This window comes from Herpailurus yagouaroundi, unplaced genomic scaffold, assembly GCF_014898765.1.
Source record: "Herpailurus yagouaroundi ecotype Mexico unplaced genomic scaffold, PumYag 186, whole genome shotgun sequence".
Taxonomy (NCBI): Eukaryota; Metazoa; Chordata; class Mammalia; order Carnivora; family Felidae; genus Herpailurus; species Herpailurus yagouaroundi.
The window spans coordinates 3,434,785-3,453,865 of NW_024412417.1; the positions used below are offsets into that span (position 1 = coordinate 3,434,785).

Genomic DNA, 19,081 nt, shown 5'->3' on the forward strand with positions numbered 1-19,081 from the left:
CCAAAGCCAAAGGGTAGGCAAAATTAGTTCAAAATGTTATAACACATTCTAATGCTAAAAAAAAAATTCAGTGTTGTTGAAGGAGAGGTAAATTCCAGAACTTTGGAGGCTCTGTCGGGCTGCAAAGGGCTGTTTCTCTGGTTCACTTAAAGCAGCAAATAAAAGAGCCCAGAATGTCAAAGGGCAAGACTGCCGCACCGGGCTCTGACCACCCGCCCCCCCCCCCCCATGCTTCAAGGCATGCCGTTCTGCTAGCTAACTTTCGAGAAAGCAAAGCAGCCCCCTCCACCCTAAAACATCCTTCCCCAGGTAAATAAAAGTATATAAGGAGGGGGGAAACTAAAATATACTCATCTACAGAGTAAGGATTTTGAAATACCAATCTATTCCCTGTTTCAAAAATGTTAACTGGAGTCATCTGGTCATTTCTAATTACATCATAATGATGTATCCAGATTCTATTTCTGTGGATTTATCACTAGATACCTCTAGTCAACAGTATCAACTTTATTCCCAAATAGCTTAACCACTAACACACTTGCTGTGTATCATCTGCCAGAATAGTGAAGCATTAGAAGAGAGGAAAAGAAAAAAAAAAAGATATTCAGGCAGCAGGCAACAATATGGCCCTTTCACACAGTAGCATCTGAATGGCTACTGAATAGTCCAGGAATCATTCCAAAAACAAGAAAATTCGTGCACTTTAGTAATGATGTCATAATGTTCACAGTTGAAATTTCCTTAGACATCGCAGTTTCTTTACAAGGGAATCTTGATTTTTCTTAATCTTCCTATGAGTCAAGACTTGAACTAGTAGCTTTCTTTTTCCTCTTCTTATGGTTTCTAATGCTTCTTTTTTGTTTCTTGTTACTTTTTCTCCTTCACTCCTTTTCTTCTTTTTTGCTTGTACCCTCCTCAAGCTAATCTCACTCTGATAAGGACTCTGATGATAAAGGTTTATCTTCAGGATACATCTTTCTTTTTTCCATGTGTCCTCTCATGTCCTTTTCTTTCTCAGCTGCGTCCTTAGACTTATTTTTTAAACTATCCTTACTGTCTGCTTCAGTTGCTGACATGGACTTCTCAGAAGATTTATGTGAATGGTTCTCTTTTTCCCTTATTTTTTATCCTCATCTTCAGAATCTGAAGATCTGCTAGGAGAGTCAGAGCTTAATGAAGAAGAAGATGAATACCTACCAGATTTTTTCTTTTCTTTTTTCTTTGTCTTTTTTTTTTTTTTTTTTGGATGAGCCCTTTGTCCCCCTGACAATTTCTCTCTGTGTTTTTCTATTTCTTTCTTCCAGTTCTCATTCATTTTTTTCTTCACATTCAGCCAATGCCTTGGAGCCTTTCTTTTTCTTTTCTGGTTGTTCTTTCCCTTCTTCCCAGGGAGGCCTTGGTGAATTCAGGCCATCTTGAATCGTTGACCCTGAAGACTGGTTCAGACCCCTGGATCTGGGCATTGCCATTGGGTGAATATAGGCCACCTGATTGTCCCATTTCCCCAGGTGCAGGACTGAGGGCACGGTCAGACACCAAGAGAGATCAGACCAGAGATCTTTATGGGTTGTTTTGTTTTGTTTTAGATGTTTTTGGTCTCTTTCCTAATTTTTTCTTTTTCCTTTTTTTTTTTTTTTTCATGTTTGCTTTGGCATTTCATGCTTGTGGCTTTCCTCTAATATCTGCTGACCCTTGACTACTGATCATATTTATACGTGATTGGAATAGTTGCATGGGTGCTTATTGTCTAGTAGGCTTCTCTGAAAGGTAACCTGGCTACGTTATTTCAGTGGGCAGAACTTCATCATCTGTAGGATTTTGGCCCGAAGGAAAAATCCTCCATTCTCCTGTTTAGAAGATATAAGCTTAAAGTGTAGCATTCTAGGACTCAAATAAGGAAAAGGAGAGAGGAGTTTTATAATTCAGAACAGAGCCTTTCACTTATTCTTCTAGTATATAATATAGCAGCACCCACATCTATGTCTTCTTGTGTCCATGAGTCCAGAATCTATCTGGTTCAATCTCTTCACAAAGAATAAAGCTCCCAGCTTGTCCTAAGTTGGAGGAAGGTGATGTCATTACCCTGCAGTCACCCTGTGGCACAGGGGAGGGGAGGGGAGGGAGATCTGGGAACCCAGGGAGTTCTTAATCACACTTCAAGTATTTCTTCAGTCTCAGCTGGATCTGCATCACCCTACTTTTCAGAGTTACCAGTGGCTTAATTTCTCAAGCTTTTCTGCAGTTATATGCTTGATTCTGTTTGAATACTGGCTTCTCCCAACACAAGGTGACGTTTCAACTTTCTCTGGACTGCCGAAGCACTTGTCACTGTGTCTCTGCTTTCTTGCTTCTAATTTTTTTTTCTGTCGTTTCCTCTTTAGGTTACATTTTTACTGGTGGATGTATCATCCTGTCCTTTGGAGATCCTTTCATTATAATGTGACTGCTGTTTTTGGAAGGAGACTATTCAGTAAGTCACTTTAAGTTCTGTTAAGTGGTAGAAAAAGCTCCACATGCAGGATCCATGGAGAAGAAGCTGAAGGCGGCAGGGCCAGACTAGGACAGACTGGCCTCTGAGGACTGGCCCTTTGGCCAAGCCTCTACTTGAGAACGTTGGGAGCTGGGAGGCAGAATTCAAGCATAACGGGCAAGAAAAGCAATTGCACGGCCCCTCTGGGAGAGGGGAGGAAAGGAGAGATCCACCTCTGCCCAGTGCTATTTTCCAATAGTCAGGCAAACTGATTTAATCAGTGGGGCATGACAGTGGGGCCTGTGGGCCATAGCAGGTCTCATAGAGATAAAGAGGTTTCCGGGAGGTCCCTCGGGTTAGAACAGAAGCTCAGCCAGCAACTCGCTGAACCGTAGGGCACAATCTAGCTTCTGTGGGAGAGGGTAGAGAGTGGGTGGGAAAGCGTCCAGAGTCTCCAGGCATGCCTGAGCCTGCTTAACCCGCCTATGAGTTCTGTGCTGTGGGTTGGGGGGCCGGGGGGCCGGGGGGGGGGGGGATGAAAATTCTAATCACAATTTTACTGTGTGGTTTATGATTTTACCCCACTTCTGGATAATGCGAGTTGTTGACATCACCCTTAAAGCAGTGATGACAGCGTCCTTTTCCGTGTTTGTTTCCCAAATGCAAAAGGACCTTATTACCTCAGGGCAAGCCCTCAGGCTGGGGTCTGCCACTGCTGGTTGCAGATCCTGCTCTGGAATTTTCATTGCTCTGAGAGAGAGAGAAAGGCTCAGTCCGGGGACCCAGTAGCCTGGGCCAGTCCTGCAGAATCTGGGGTGGGGTCCAGTCAAAAGCAATGTGGATCTCGGTGGGCCTAATTATGTACAGGGCAGTACACTCGATTACAGTGGAGGGCGCTGTTCCGTCTAGCGTGTTCAGTCCTAAACTGCCATTCAGATGCATGTCTTTGCGGCTTCCTCATGAAGGAACTGCTGTGCTGGGCCTTCATCGCCGACCAGGGACTGCTTTTGGTTGCTCTGGTGCCACGGGCAACGTCAGAGGGGAGAAATAAATCAGCATGGGTGTGGCGATTGGTTAGAAGACAGGTATTGAGGCTGCGCCTGGGTGGCTCAGTTGGTTAAACATCCTACCTCAGCTCAGGTCATGATCTCACGTTTCAGGGGTTGGAGCCCTGTGTTGGGCTTTGTGCTGACAGCTCAGAGCCTGGAGCCTGCTTTGGATTCTGTCTCCCTCTGCCCTACCACTCCTGTGCTTGCTCGCTCGCTCTCTCTGTCTCTCTCAAAATAAATAAATAAATAAACATTAAAAATATTTTTTAATAATAACAAACAAAGAAGATAGGTATGGAGAGGAGTTTGTGGGAATTGGGGGTTTAGGACAAGCTGACCTAAAGGAAGGTAATAAAATACCTCAAATAGCGGCCTCTCTTTTTTTTTTTTTTTCTTTTTCTTTTTTTAATGTTTATATCTGAGAGAGAGACAGAGAGAACTCACAGGCAGGGGAGGGGTAGAGAGAGGAGACACAGAATCCAAAGCAGGCTCTCTCTCAGCACAGAGCCTGACGCGGGGCTTGAACTCATGGACCAGTGAGATCGTGACCGGAGCCGAAGTCAGACACTTAACCGATGAAGCCACCCAGGAGCCCCAAAGAGCTGCCTCTCTTATCTTCATGTCTAAAGCAATCAGGACTAAATCCTTTCTCTATTCAGTGTCCCTTATTCTATTATCTTCTTTTAAATCTCCGCACTTTGGTGACATGATTTTTTTAAAATAAAGACACAGATGCTCTTTATTCCTCCGAATGAAAGGAATGAGATTGCATTGATAGCAACAGGAAAATTTTTAAAGAAAAATTTTATATATCCCTTAACATAGAGAGGCAAAACAAAACTTGAATTCAGCTAATGAGCATATGTTACTTTAATAACTATGTTTTTCTAAGATATTTAGGAAAGAACAGAATACTGCACTCATATAAGACTTATTTTTTTAACTTTTAAAATAATACTTATCGTTTTAAGTCACAATCACAGAACATACTGGGGTTAAATATGTGAAGATATTATGGAGAACCATTCTAAAGGATGGTAATTATTACATTTTTTTGGTAATTCTTATACTTTTAAATTTCCCCTAGAAAAAATACAGCTTTACTTTTAAAAAGTAAAAAAAAAAAAAAAAAAGAAAAGAAAAATTCCCTTATTTAGCCGTAAAAGCAGAATGGAATGAGATATTTACAGCCTTGTGGCCACCAGGAAGACAGAATATGAACCAAATGCAGAAACGCTTACCTCTTTCCTGTGTTTTGTCTTCTTACCCTTTTTCTTGTTTGCATTTATCTAATCATTGATTCAAAATCATATGCTATGCATATTCTATGTTCAACATCCTTACGTTCTGGAATTTTAATGGTGAACCAAAACACGGGTCCCTATTCTCCTGATCCTGACCTGTGGTGATGGTGGATTTGGACTAATGGATAGATGTTAATCAGTTATCACACATTCCAAAATAAATGTGCAGTGATATCTATGATCCCACCTGAGGAAACAGGGGATACAGGGAGCAAGAGGGTAAATGACACCATAGTCCATAACAGAAAGTGGGGATCCAGTTAGAGCAGGAAGTGAGAATTTACTGAACAGATATATTTTAGGCTTCTGGTTTTGGACCAGGCATAGAACTACTGGGAGCTTTCAGCTTTTGCACTTAAAGATTTGACTCTGAAAGTCATCATCAGTAGATGAATGATCTTTGATCGTGATTAGTGACCCTAACCTTCAGTATTATATTTCCTTAAGTCTTCACTCACCTCTTTCAATCAATTTTGGCGCTCAGAGCTTTATTCTTTCTGGATCTGTGAAAATCCGTCATATGTCTGGCTATGATGGTGTTATTTCACTACCTCTCAACCCTTGTATCTTTGCACATGCTCAGCATATTTTTCAAAATTCTAGAGTATAAACTAGAATGTCATAGAATGTCAAAGAACTCTGAATAGCTTTTTTTGTCTATCATGGAAATGTACTGGTTTATCTTTTTTTCTGAATTAAGATGTCTGATGCCTTTAGTGTGCAGAGAGCAATACATAGTAATTTGTAGTAATTTAGAAGTTCAAGAATAAGCAGGAAGAAGGGCTAGAGGTAGTAGAGAAAGGCAGATAGTGTTATCTTCATTTAATAGGGGTGAAATAAGGTAAATGAGAAGTTAAGTGAGTTTATAAAGGTTATATCATAAATTACTGGCAAAGACGGTATTCAAACCCATTTTTTTTTTTTTACTCTAAATCCTATGCTTTTTCTATAGTGTACCTAAATCAGTATTTGGAAATACATTTATATTGTGTTTTAGGTTTATGAAGGTCTATCCAAGAATGCATGTATTTCAACCTATCTCTGAAGTTAGATTTTGACAAGATTTCCCAATGTACTTTTCCCACTCTATTAAACTTTCTTTATGTGGTCATAAAATTTTAAGTTGCTGACTTAAAGTTTTACACTTGATGTGCAAATAGGTATTTGCAGGACGAGTAAAATTTCTGAAATAACATTAAGGTACTAACCACTGATGCTAGTCGTTTCCAAATAGTTGAATTATATTTAGACCAGAAGATGGCATAAGAGCTATAGCAATGGAAAATTACACACAACAGCTTGTGGACTTTCTTAAAGGATTGCATTATAAACTAGTATATATGTTATGTAATTATTTTTTTTCTGATAAAAGAAAGCATTTTTTATCCTGTGAAAATTTATACTTCCTTTTAAATTACATAATGACTCCAGAAAAACATGTAACTCAAACACACACACACGCACACACACACACACAAATCAAAATTAAAACCACTTAAACCCCATAATTCAGAAACAACTATGACTAACACATTAAACACCTGGGGGATAGGGGTGATGTGCATGCCTTAGAGGGCTATGTTTTTATGCCTGGGGTCCAAGTTCTATGTGTTTAGGGTCAGTTCTCCTATGGAGGATCAGAGTTTATGCCTGGAAAGGCACGATTCATATCCTGAAGACCCGAATCAATTCTAAAAATACAAATTTCATATACAGAGTGCTGGTTCCCTGCATGTATAGCTAGGTTCCATGTTTGCAGATTGATATTCCGTTTTTGGAGATATTCTATATATGGAGTTCTTATTTTCATGTCAAAGAAACCAGATTCTATTCTTGGTGAATGATATCCCAGGTATGGAGTGACAGATCCTATGGTTATAGGGCCAGTTCCCTTGCTTGGGAATTAGGACAAACACACCGTACCAGGTTCCAGGCCTGGGAGACCAGGATCCATGTTTTACTTGAACATGGGTTTCACTTAAAGGATTTGGGACTGGGGAACTTGGGTAGCTCAGTTGGTTAAGTGTCCAACTTCAGCTCCGGTCACTATCGCACAGTGCGTGGGTTCAAGCCCCACGTCGGGCTCTGTGCTGACAGCTTGGAGCCTGTAGCCTGCTTCGGATTCTGTGTCTCCCTCTCTCTCTGCCCCTCTCCTGTTCATGCTCTGTCTATCTCTGTATCTCAACAATAAGTAAATATTAAAAAAATGTTTTTAAAGGATTTGGGGCCGATCAAGGAAATAGATATGATTATGAGAAGTAACACACAACAAGCTTATCGTACAGTGCTTGGACAGAGTTGTTTGAGAGGAGAATGTCCCTCATAGCATGAGTCCATTCAGAGACTTATGGTGAGTGTGTGACCATTCAGAAAGGGATGAAGGTAAAGGAATTCCTAGGAGAGAGGGAGATAAAAGTGGGAGCTTTTAAGTCTAGAGGATATTGCTCGACAGCATGGCAGGGAATCTCTGGGTCACAGAGCTCCAAAGGGCAGTGGTAGCTTGGGATCTTATAAACATAAGGCTCTATCTTATCAATGACCAGCAGATCTGAGTGTAGTTTCATAAGGTCTGTAAAGAAGACAGGTTCTAAATGGCTAAAATTCTGCTTGTTTGGGTTATTTTTGTATGTAATATATATAATGTTTTATATATATATATAATTATATATATTATAATATATATAATGTAATATATAATATACAATAATATATACATATAATATATATAATGTAATATATATTTTATATATATAAAGTTGTGTATGATGTCTGTGGGATTCTGAGTTGACAGTTCTTAGCCTGTAGTGAAGAATAAGCAATTTAGGGACAAATGCAGAGAGGCCATTTTGGCTTATTTACATAATATAGCATATAACTAAAATCCAAGTACTATGTCTGGGTTGCCACTTTCCACACTGGTAAGACCACATTCCATGTTTGAAGAAAGACATAGACATAGATAGATAGAAAGAGATTTGGACATAGAGTGCCAGATTCCTTGCTTGTAAATGCCAGGATTCATATCTTGTAGAGTATTTTGAGACTGAAGTGCCCAGTATCATGGGGAGTGCCAGGTTCCACATTTGTAAGATCAGGTTATATGCTTGGAGATTGAGCTTCCACATACAGTTTGCCAAGGGTCAAGCGTCATGAAATGTGCATGGAATTTGAAATTCTGGAAGTGCCAAGTTCTATGCCTGTAGGGCTCCATATTTGGAGGTTAGGATTCCACACATGGAATTTCATGTTCTGTGCCTGGAGGCAGTTCTGTAAAGGGAGGACTAGGTTCAGTGCCTGAGGAGCTATCTCTCCATACTCAGAAATCCAGGTTTTACCCATTGATGGCTGCTTTGAAACATAGATAATCAAATTCCATGTCTAGAGTTAATTATCAAGACTGAAAGAACTTGTGTCATGCTAAGAAGTCTAGATTCAGTATTTCAGGTCCAGTTGAGTAAATTCCACTCTTGATGGATTAGATACTATTTCTTTAGGTTCAGGTTTCACTCCCAAGATGTTATGTTCCAAGCCTAAAAAAAAAGAGATCTCAAACAGATAGGAGGCCATGCTTTGCCTAGAAGGCCTAATTCCATGGCTAGAAGGCACTGATCCACCAATAGAAGCCCAGATTCCACACTGAGAAGAAGTGATTCTATGGCTGGAAAAGCAGGATTCACATTTGGATAGACTTCTGATGCCTATAAAGTTAGATTATCTACTTGGAGTGTAAGGATCAATGTTTGAATAACTACATTCAACACTTAGAGGGCCAAAGTTTATCCTCCAAGGGCTAAGTTCCTCAAGGAAGCTTAGATGCCAAGACAGTAAGAATGAGTCTTATATGGAGAACCAAATTTTATGTGTGGAAAGGCATGATTCACACCTAGAACTAAATCAATGACCAGAAGCTTAGCTTTCACACATGAAGTACTAGGTTGCAAGCCTGGGAGACCTAGGTCCTTATAGTATCAACTTCTATGACTCAAATGTCAGGTATGAAGGCTGGATTACCACATTCCACATTTGTAAAACTATGTTTTGTGCTTCAAGAATGAGATTCCACAGATGGAGTATCAATTTCCATTCCAGTAAGGTCAGGTTTGATGCTTAACACTGAGATTTCAAAGGTGAAGTATCAAGTTTGCTGCCTAGAAAATCAGGTTCCATATCTTGAAAAGTCAATCTCTGTATCTGGAATGCCAGGTTTCTCACATTAAGACAGTGTTCCGTGCTTGAGGATTGGGATTTCACACATGGAATATCAGACTTGATGCTTGTAAGGCTGAGGTGCATTCTTAGAGATTGAGTTCCCACATATGCACTGTCATATTCCATGCTTGTAGGATCAGGTTCTACACTTGATGACAGATTTTCCACCCATGGGATGTCATGTTCTTTGCTTGTAAGGCTAATTTCTCTATTCAGATATTGAAATTCCGTACATTGAGTGTCAGTTTCCATACTCACAGGGTTGGGTTCTAGACATCAAAATTCCATACATGATGTGATAGGTAGCTTAAGAAATTAGGCTCCATGACTTGGCAAGCTGAAGTCTACGATTAAAATATGAGGTTCCATGTCTGGAGTGTAAGACTCCTTACATGTCAGGTCAAATTCCATATTAGTAGATTGAAATTCTAACATGGAACTCCATGATCCACGATGCATTTTTTGTCTCCTAACAAGAAGTGACAGTGTCCGTGACTGTTAATCCAGTTTCTATTTATGGAGACTGAGATTCCACACATACAGAACCAGGTTCTCTGCTAATAGTTCCGAATTCCATGCATGGAGATTAAGATAACACACATGGTGTGTTACCATGCTCATAGGTTCAGATTCATGCTTTAAGATGGATATTTCAAATGTGGTACTCCAGATTGCATGCTTTTAGAACCAGGTTCCACATACAGAGATTGAAATTCCCCAATGGAGTGTCATATTCCATGCTTGGAGATTGAGATCCATACATGGTATGTCAGGTATTATGTCTGGACTCAATGTTCCATCTTTTGTAGAGTCAAGGTCTGTGATTGAAACACCAGGTTCCATGACTGGAGTTCTGAGTTGCAAACATATCAAGTCATGTTCTATGTTTGTAACTTGAGATTTCACAAACTGAAATCCAGGTACCCTGTTTGAAGGGTTATATCCAAAACAGACAGCATGAAGATTCCATACGTGGTGTGTCAGGTTCCATACGTGGAGATTAATATTACATACATGGAGTTCCAGATTTCATGCCTGGAAGACCAGGTTCTATGATTTAAGGAGTGTAGGTCAATGTGTGACAAGCAAATGTAAATGCTGGAACCCATACTTCTGTGGCCAAATTCTACATTTGGAGGTTGAAATCCACACGTGGAGCGCCACATTCCATCATTGTTGGTCCATGTTCCATACATGAATGTTATATTCTACACATAGGGAGAAAGGTGACAAGCATTAGGTCCATATTTCACATAAAGATACAAATCTTTAAAATCTATTTGAATAGTAACAAGTTCCATGCTGGAAGACAAGTTTGCATGTCTTGGAAATATAAATTTGAACAGTGAAAGCCCATGTTCCTTGTTTGGATTACAGATTTCAAATATATGAAGCCAAGTTAAATGTTTGGAGATTAAGATTCCATACATTGAATGACAAGTTGAAAGCTTTCAGGGACAGGTCCAATGTCAAGATTGAAGTTTCACAGATGGAGCATCAGGTCTCATTGTTTTGGGGGCTAGACTCCATGTGTAGAGATTGATAATCCACATGTGAGGTTCCAGGTTCCATGCTGTAAGGCCTGGTTCTGTGTTTGGTGATTGAAATTCTATGCACAAAATGCTATTTTCCATGCTTTTAGGGCCAAGTCCATGTTTGGATATTGAGAATATATGTGTGTATTTAATGTTCCATGCCTGAGGTTAAAGGTTCCTTGCCTTGGAAAGCCAACAGCCATAACTCGCATCCATGTCCAATGTCTGTAATGCCAAGTTTCACCCATATAAGACTGTTCTGTGCTTGCAGTTTGAAATTATATATATGGAGTGCTTGATTCCATGTTATTAAGACCAGATGAATTTCTTGTAGATCTAGGTTCCGCATATGAAATGCTAGTCTCCATTCTAGTTGAGCGAAGTGCCATGCATAGAGTTAGAGATTTCAGGCATGAAATGCCAAGTGCCACGGATATGGAACCCAGTTTTTGCTTGGAGATTGAGATTCTATGCATAGAGTGTCAGTATCATGTATATAGAGTCTGGCGCCATGTTTAATGATCGAGATTCCAGAAACGGAGTACTAGTTGGCATGATTTTAAGGCTAGGTTGAATATTGAGATTTCACACATGGAATGACAAGTTAAATTGTTCTTGGGCCAGATGCCATGTGTGGAGATCGAGGCTCCACATATGATGGGAGATGCTAAGCTTGTACGGTCAATTAAAATGTTTAGAAATTGCAGTATTAAATATGTACTGAAAAATATTATGCATAGTTTCATGTATTGCAGTGTTAACCTCTGTGACTTAAATGCCTTGAGGGCCAGGTTCATGTCTTGAGAGCCAGGTTCAGTGCATGTAAGGCGGTGCTGTGTCTCATACATGGGGATTGGGATTCTACACATACAACACTGGATGTGCTTATAGATACATGTTCCATCAGTGCGTGTGTGATTATACATTGGAGTGCTGGGTTCCATGCTTAGAAATAAAGATTTCTCACAGGAAGTGTGAGGTCCTTTGTTTGTAATGCCAGGTTTTATGCTCAGGGATTCAAATTACACAAATAATATATATCACGTCCTATGCTTACAGTGTGGAGATTGAAACTCCTTATGGTATATTAGTTTGCTTGGACTGCCGTAACAAAATACTATCAACTGGATGTCTTAAACAATAGAAAGGTATTATCTCACAGTTCTAGAGGTTAAAAGTCCAAGATAAAGGTGCTAGAAAATGTGCTTTCTGGTGAGGCCTCTCTTCCTGGCTTGCAGATAGTAACCTTCTTGCTATATCCCCACATGATCTTCCTTCCCTCTGTGCACACACCAAGAGAGTGATCTCTGATGCCTCTTTATCTTTGTATAAGAACATCAGTCCTATTGGATTAGGGCCTCAGCCTTATGACTTCATTTCACCTTAATTACCTCCCTAACGGTGCTATCTTCAAATAAGTCACACTGAGGGGTAGGACTTCTAGACATGAACTTGTGAGGGTGCAATTCAGTCCATAACGCATAGTGTGGCAGATCAGTGCCTCAGAGATCAGTTTCCTTGTTTTGGAGGGCCAATGCCTATGGCTGAAATGCCAATTTCCATGTCTGGAATATGAGGCTTCAAACATGTCTGGCCATGTTTCATTCTTATAATCCATACCTCCAGTGCCAATGTCCATGATTATAGGTCCAGGTTCCATGCTTGGAAATCAAGCATGAAATGCTAGTTTCTGTACTCGTAGGGCCATATTCTACCTCCTGGATGTTGAGATTCCACACATGGAGTTTCAAGTTCCTTGACAGGAAAACCAAATTCCATATATAGAGAGCCAAAATCTATGACAGAAATACAGATTGGGCACCCAGATCCACACCCTGAGGTTGTTCATGTTTGGAGATTGAGAATCCACACATGTGATGCCATTCTCCATGCTTTTAAGGCTTTGACTGCTACATTGACATTAAGATTACTAACGTGGGGTTCCAGTATCCATGACTAGATCAGTTTGCAAGTTTTGACAAGCCCATGTGGATGACTGAAATACAAGGTTATATATCTGTAGTGTCATGTTCCACACTTGAGCCAAGTTCCATGCTTTGAGATCGATATTCCACACATGAAGTGCTAAGTTCCAAGCCTATAGAGCCTAGTTTTTATGCATGAAATTCAAAGGTCTATATATGGCAGACTGGATTCTATGCTTTCTGGGTCAGTTTTCATGTTTGGATGTTGAGCATGCATTCACTGAGAATGAAATTCCATACCTGGGCGACACGAGATCATGTCTTACAAGGACAAATTCTATGACTTATATACCAGATTCCAACTCTATCACATTCATCACAGTAAGTCCATGGAGATTCAGATTCCACATATGGAATGCCAAGTTGCATGTTTGTAGAGACTGGTACCATGACTGGAGATTGTACTTCTATATATGAAATGACAGAGGTTTCATACTCTGAGTTTGAGATCCCATAAATGGAGTGTCAGCTTTCATGCTTGTAGTACTGAGTTCCTTGTTGCAAACTGAGGTCACATACGTGTAGTGCAAAGTTCCATGACAGGTCACCAGGTTCCTAGTACAGTCAACATCTATGCCTATGCCCAGGAGCCACATGTAGAAGTCCAAATTCCATACATAGAAGACCAAATTCTATGCCTAGAGAATCAAGATTCACATTTTGTACTAGTTTTCTGTAACTGGAAAGTCCAATTCCATAATTAGACGTTTAAGTTCCCTGCCCGAAAGGCTACATTCTATACCTGGAGGGCCAGAGTTCATGGTCAGAGTGTTAGTTTTCACTGGAATTCCAACTACATACCTGTAAGGCTGTGTCTCATGTGGAAAATCAGAGTTTATGCCTGGAAAGGCAACATAAAAGTTTTAAGTCAATATCCAAAACATCAGATTCCAGAGTTGGTTTGTCAGATTCCATTCCTCTAGACTCATGTTCTACACAGAGTTCCTTATTTGTAGGGTGAAATCCTATGTTTAGGGCCAGGTTTCACAACCAGATGACCATGGTTCATGCCAGGAAGGCTGGGTTATGTGCCTAGAAGTCGGGCCTCATGCCTGGTGTGCCAGCCTCCCTGGACATACTATATAGTTCCAAGTACAAAGGCAGGTTACATGGCTGTAGGGTCACATCTGGAAGACCAGATCTCATACATGGTAGGATGGAATTCAGGCCTGGAAGTGCCGAATTCATGTTTGGAGGGCATATTCCATGATTGCATGCAACTTTCCACTTCCACACTGGAGGGACACAATCAAAGCATGGGACCAAGTTTCAGGCCTGGGGGGAAAGGGCGGGGAGGGCTCATTCCATGCCTGCAGGGCTACATTCCATGCGTTAAGAGCCAGGTTCCTATTAAAGAAGAGCCATGCTTTTCCAAGCCTAGAAGACCAAGTCCAAAGCCTAAATGTTCCAGTAGCATGGCTGGAAGTCCAGAGTCCCTGTGCCAAAAGTAGGCATTCCAGCCCTCACTGTGTTGGGAAAAAGGATTTACCTTCAGATTTATTATTCCAACAACAGCCATTCTAATTGTCAAGTTGAGACTGTCTTCTGACATAACCCAACAATAAGCAGAAAAATTATGAGGCTTGCCAAGAGTTTTAATGCAGTGGCATGGTTTAAGAAAATGCTTCTACTGAATAAATTTATTTGAAGGGACAATGAGAGACATAAATCAAATATTTTGGTTTACACACTTAATAGTCATGATTGTTCAACTTAGTATTTATAACGGCAATTCCTGCATACTAATTAAGACTATACCTGAATTGTATCATTTCATTCCATGGGATAGCCCAATTTGACAGATTAACTGTAGCACAGAGAGTTTTACTGGTGTTCCTCAAACCTCCTAGCGGGATACAGTAGAGGAGGAATATGAGCTCTGCTACATTTTATGTATTTTAGATTATAATGGGCTCTGTTGTTTTGAACGAACCAAGACAAGAAGTAGTTAGTGTCAATTCCTTGGCTGCACAACCGGACGCAGCTATCTCTGTGGTATGATACACAAAACCTACATTTTGAACCACAAAATAACCTTACAAAATAGCCTTCGTATAAGAAAGAAATGGTATATCAACTCCAATAACTTTCTTATAGCAATAAAAAAAAAAAAAAAACCCAAGTTTCATTCAACTTCAGAGGCAAAGATATATGGCATGCACACCGTGTGATATTCATAATTAGTTCTTATAAAGCAATGTTCATCCCTGAAGCATTTTATGAAATTAACTAATTAATCTTCACCATATCCTTTGGAGAGAGATAACTGTACTCTGTCTGCAAAGAGCCTCTGCCATGGGACTGAAAATGCTTTATGAATATTATATACAGTGATAAGCAGGCTCTAGGCACTTCAGACGCACACAAGCTGACATTGAGGATATTAGGATTCACTCATTCACTAAGCAAATATTTATGTAGTGTCATTACTAGAAATCTCTAACTGGGGGACTGATGTCCTCAGGAGGTAAGATATTGTCTGATTGGCGGAATGCAGTGGAGATTGTGAGTGTGCGATGTTCTCTTTAGAAAAGACAACAAATCCCTATTGACGTCTTTGCCCCAAATACAGAATTGGTCTTACGAGGGCAGTTTGCCAAAGTGCAGAGACTTCCTCTTCCTTCCGTTCACATTTCTTACCCTGTAGAGTTGATTTCTGGTTTGGCCACAGAACACGGATTGCCTTGAACTTGTCATGCAGCCTCCAGTGCTTGCACGTCTTAGTCATCGTAGCTAATGACTGCTCACTGCTTCCTTTCCAGGCCTGTTCTAGTCTCCAGCACCACTCACAACTCTCAGCTACAGTCTGGAAAGAAGGAAGCATTCCTAGTCCAGAAATCTAAGGTTCAGCATTCAGTCTTCTGTGAGTCTAGCACTGAATGTTCGTCTAGTAACACTTTTTGCAAACTAGGTTTGTGTCTTGGATGAGGTTCCTGAGAAACAGACTCTGAAAGGGGACACTGGTGCAAGTGATTTATGGAGGGAATGTTCTCGGGAGGAGCCAGGCAGGGAATGAGAAGATCAGGACAGCACGAGAGTTGGAAGTATGGTTTAAGAAGTCTGGTTTCTGCCTCATCTACTTACCACTGGGGTTGCAATTCTCCTCCCAGAGGCAAGGGAGCTAGGCTAGTATATGGCCAAATAAGTCAGTCATTGGATATGAGCCACCTTCAAAGGGGGACCAGGTCCATAACTGGGATATCTCTAAGTGAGGTGGCACTCATCAGCCTTGCAAAAAAGTTTGTCAGGAGTCAACACCCCCAGGACCTGGGGGATCCACCCCCAGGACTGGTGTGGGAAAGTTGATCTGGGCAGAGCACCAGCAACTTCCTCGGCAGTCTCCTTGTACCACTCAGATCTACTTATTTCTTGCATTAAGTTTTCATGGTACACTCACAACTCTTTCTGGCTTCTGTTTACTCATAATTTCTGTGTAAACCTCCAAAAGGAGCCTTATTAAGACAAACAATACCCTACTGCCGTTAGTACAGATGAAGAAACTGAAACTCATTATCTAACACCCTCCTTTACTACTCTTCAATATTTCTCTCATCTTCAGCTCCTACTTTTGATGGTCTAGGTGGCTTGCCTGGGGGCACCTGGATGGCTCAGTTGGTTGAGTGTCTGCCTCTTGATTGGGGTTTAGGTCCTGATCTCACAGTCCTGAGATCAAGCCTTGTGTTGGGCTCCATGCTGAGCGTGGAGCCCGTTTAAGATTCTTTCTTTCAAATCATAAGAAACTCTTAAATACAGAGAACAGACTGAGGGTTGCTGGATGGGAGGTGGGTGAGGGGATGGATTAAATGGGTGATGGGCATTAAGGAGGGCACTGGGTTCATATGTAAGAGGGTTCAACTCCTGAAGCTGAGACTACACTGTATGTTAACTAACTTGAATTTCAATAAAATTTAAACAAAAAAGATTCTCTCTCTCTCTCTCTCCCTCTGCCCCTCTCTCCGCTGCCCCTCTCCCCAGCTCTTTCTCTTTCTCTCTCTCTCTCTAAAATTAAAAACTTTTAATTTAAAGAAAATAAAAAAATAAACATATTAGGTGGCTTGCCTGGTAGCTAACCTAGACCCACATTTCCAAATGCTCTGAGCCTCTGATTACCCTTCCCTAATCAGATCATAGTTGTTATATTTGCCCATTTGAATTAAAATCGGACCTAGGACTACATACCTAGAGATGCTCGAAGACATGTGTGCCAAGTATATTTCTCCCTGCCTCTCATATAATTAATACCAGTCCTACCTCCTCAGTCATTTCTTTGTCTGCTGGTCTGTTGGAACAATAATCCCAAATAAACAGGTGGTAGCCAGAGACTTTTCTTTAGTGAGACTTTAACTGTGTTCTTCGGTGGGAATATTACCTTTCTGGGAATGAGGATCTCTGTTCCACAGAGCCTAAACTTACAGAGGTGGGAAACATAAATTTTCCAAGAGGGTGATTGGGAATGATAGTGACCGGTCATTTCTAGGTTCTAAGACTAAGTTCTAAGAATAAGGTGTATTATATCTACTGGGGATACAATACCATATAATAGATGCTAATATACAATCACAGGCTTGTTTTTTGTTTTTGTTTTTGTTTTTGTTTTTGTATCTGTAAATTTGTTAGCTGGCATGTTGTAGGAGCAGTGGAGCCCATTATCATGTGTCCACTGCTACACTTCCTTTGTTGTAAAGTGACTCTCTTGTCCCAAGTCAATGTTATATAAGATCCCATAAAGAGAAATCCTATTCTTTTGGTTATGATACTGGTTGATACACTGTGGGAAGGAAAAGTAAACCTGTACTCCTACCTCAGGATGAATTTCTGTCCTTTTTAGGGTAGAAAGGGTTTATGTAATCAACTTGCTACCAACTGTCTGATTTCCTTAAGAGATGATGTCATATCGGATGCTCAGGATTTCTCTTTCTTATTGGGAGGTCAGATATTCAGCAGTGGTATTAGCTAGATCAGATCTGGTGTACTTTTTGAGCAATGCATAGCCTCCATGTTTGCAACTATGGCTATTCCATTGATGGGCCCATTGCAGAAGCACAGAAGTAGATAAGGACAGACGCTGATAAGTAAATAATCCTGTCCACTTGGTACTTCTTCTGCACTGGATGCTTTCCAGGGGGTTACGTTAATGTAGAATACAAAGATATTCACACTTTGTGCCCCTTCCCCCAGATTATATTACGTTCCTCTTTCCTAGACCTCCTTGTCCCCAATCTCCTCATCCTGTTTCTTCCAGGACTCTGACCAATCAGCCAAGCCATTTACTACTGCCCATGATTCTATGTACATTCTTAATTCAGGCCATTTTTCTTTCTACACAAACAAAGTATGAGGTTCTCTGCACAAAAGTTCTATCCCTTGGGAAGATCTTATCTCACCACTGTCTTTCAGAGTCACCCCTGCCTCATCAGTCCATTTTCAACTTGTAGAACATACTGAGCTAAACTGTGAACCAAGCCTGGGCTTTTTCCTCCTCCATCATCTGATCTCAGGGAGCCCCAGAAGGGGGCTGAGCATATGGGGTATGGATCATCTGTTCTTGTATATTACTCTTGCCTTCTGGGAATGACTAAAATCAATCTCAGATATTCCACCTTCACTTTATAATGGATTTCTATTGATCATATGACATAGTGAGTCTGACAGGATTCAGCTCGTGACAGATAATTCTGGCTGGATGGTCATTTAATGTTCCATCATCAGAAGCTCAGTATTTACTAGGCTCCATGAAACATGCCAAAAATTGCTTTTCAATTCTTCATATACTTATCTGCTGCAGATAACAACCTTTCCCCAGAACCTTAGGTGTCTATTCTATAATTCTCCTACTGAACCTTGCTAGAAACTCCACACAGATAGCTATGGTACCATGGAATCTGCTGAGCCATATGGCCCAGTTGGTAGGGCTGCTTGTACTGTAGCCTAGACCTGCCACAAAATCCTTTCTTTCTCTGAATCCCACTCAAAACTGATAGCCTTCATATAACTTGATGAATGAGTTGAAGCTTCCCAAACCCAAAGAAGCCAAGTTAGGATTGTGCTTCTTTCTTAGCTGTAGGAGGGACAAGGTAAGATGACTTGCCTTTACCACTAAGAAGATGACTGACATGCCCCCATGTCATTAACGCCTCAAAATTTTCCCAATAACAGCCTTCTGATATATTTCAGAGTTTCACTCTCACCCTCTGGAGAATATTTGCCACTTCCTGCTCATTATGTTTAAATAAAGTGATGTCAACAATATAACAGGCCGATATTATGTTCATGGGATATCCGAATGATCCAGGCTCCCTTCAACAATGTTGTAACAGATATCAGAGCAGTTAACTAGCACTGGAGCAAAACCATGAATACATACCCACATGTATCCCACTTATACCACATGTGAATCTGAACAGTTTTATTCCTTCTGTCGATAGCTGGAGAAGGATGCATTTTCTAGATCAATAGCCACATGCCACATACCAGAAGCTATATTGATCTCTGTTATTGATGACAACATTTGGCACAGATGGCTGTTTGG

At 40.6% G+C, this 19,081-nt stretch overlaps 1 pseudogene; it reads right to left on the reverse strand.

Moving 5' to 3' along the window:
• Positions 1 to 791: 791 nt before the first annotated feature.
• Positions 792 to 3,458, reverse strand: LOC121043251 (protein FAM133B-like; annotated as a pseudogene).
• Between the last annotated feature and the right edge of the window lie 15,623 nt (positions 3,459 to 19,081).